Source organism: Propithecus coquereli, unplaced genomic scaffold (genome assembly GCF_000956105.1).
Source record: "Propithecus coquereli isolate 6110/MARCELLA unplaced genomic scaffold, Pcoq_1.0 Scaffold350, whole genome shotgun sequence".
In the NCBI taxonomy this organism is placed as follows: Eukaryota; Metazoa; Chordata; class Mammalia; order Primates; family Indriidae; genus Propithecus; species Propithecus coquereli.
The window spans coordinates 457,776-459,369 of NW_012149175.1; the positions used below are offsets into that span (position 1 = coordinate 457,776).

Here is a 1,594-nt window from a genome sequence, read left to right on the forward strand (position 1 = left end):
GAGTTGTGACCTTGAGCATAACTCTGCTTTAAGTATAGGCCTAAACATACTACTTTTTTATGGTAGTATTTTCTGAAGATCTCTGGAAGGGATAAGTAGAGCAAAGGAGTACCTACCAAGGACCAGATACCATCTTAAGCAATTGTAAGATAAGATGTCATATATATCTTTACATAATGTAAGTAGTTACTACTCCTTGTTTTATTTATAAAGAGAGTCTCAGGGTCATAGAGTAGTTTACCTTATATTACATAGGAAATAAGAAGTGAAGCAGACTTGTCTCGAACTTTTTATTCTTTCCACTACCATCCTTCCTTTTTAAAAAGAAAGTTTTAAAACTACCTTTTTAAAGACAGTTTACATTCCTAGACGGAAATTATAAGCTACTGAGAGTTAACTAGATTGGCATACATTATTAGGGAGCATATTAGGACTTCTGAGTAAGTTAATCATTAGAGACATTCCTTATCCTAGAACCAATATATTTTTCCTGAGAAATTGTTTTTCTTTCTTGGTGTAGTTTATGCATCAGTCTACGATACATCTTTAAGTGAATTTAACATTTTTAATTGCTTAAAATGAAATTGCTTTAGGGCATCCATGAAGTACTAGGGAAATTTTTTTTTTAAAGAACTACATATTTAGAAATATGTCTTTTATCTGTTTCACATCTAGGAAAGATGTCAAGCATTTCTGGGAAATGATAAGTGAATTCTATGCACTCCTTATTTATTTTTTACCTTTTTGATTTTAAAAAACACTAAAATTTCAGACATATAAATTGGTATGATACTGAGCAGTTTGATAGTAGTGCTCTTCCTCAGTTTCATTATCTCATTACAAATCATAAATGTGTAAACATTTATGGAGATAGTGTTCTTTTCAATGCATTATATATACATCTCTACAACTATATTTTGCTAATAAAGTATATTAATTACAAGCCCATTAGAAGAGGCTCAAACTTCTGAAGCTGAAGGATTAGCTTATTTATTTGATTAGGTACTGTAAAACAAATTAGGGTAACAAAATATGGAAGTAGATATCCATAGAAACAGATGTCCTAATGATGACCAAACTTATTTCCTTCCACAAGTTTTTTGTGTGCTATTTGTGGTTATCGAGAAAACCACGTCATCCCATTTTCAAAATGGTAAGAAATCTAAATATTTTTGTGATGTTTTATTTCAGTGTATAGTGTTATAATTTTAGGAATTCTTATAGAATAAAAGACTATTGATTAAGGAGGGGTAGTTTTATTTTTATACATATACTAAGCCTCTAGTTAAATTCACATGACCTGGCAGAATGTTATACAAAGTAATACTAAGGTCCAGAGGCAAAATCTGCTGTCTTGTCTGAACACACCTTATTTCATTTCTTCAATTTACATTATCATGTGGCTTCTTATAGTAGTAAAGTTATAAAAAGTGACACGTTTGGCTATTTTATTAACCTTTCTAGTTTTGTTTTATCGAAAAACCTATTAACATCTTTCCCTGTCATTTTATTTTTATCACATGCGCATAAGTCAGATGTGTAAACTTTTTTTTATTTTATTCCTCTTATCGGACTGAAATTTTGAATCTTTTGA

The 1,594-nt window shown here is 30.1% G+C and overlaps 1 protein-coding gene across 1 annotated transcript in view; it reads left to right on the plus strand.

Moving 5' to 3' along the window:
* Nucleotides 1-1,594, plus strand: part of TMTC3 (transmembrane and tetratricopeptide repeat containing 3) — a 63,934-nt gene that overhangs the window by 24,366 nt on the left and 37,974 nt on the right. The window lies entirely within an intron of this gene.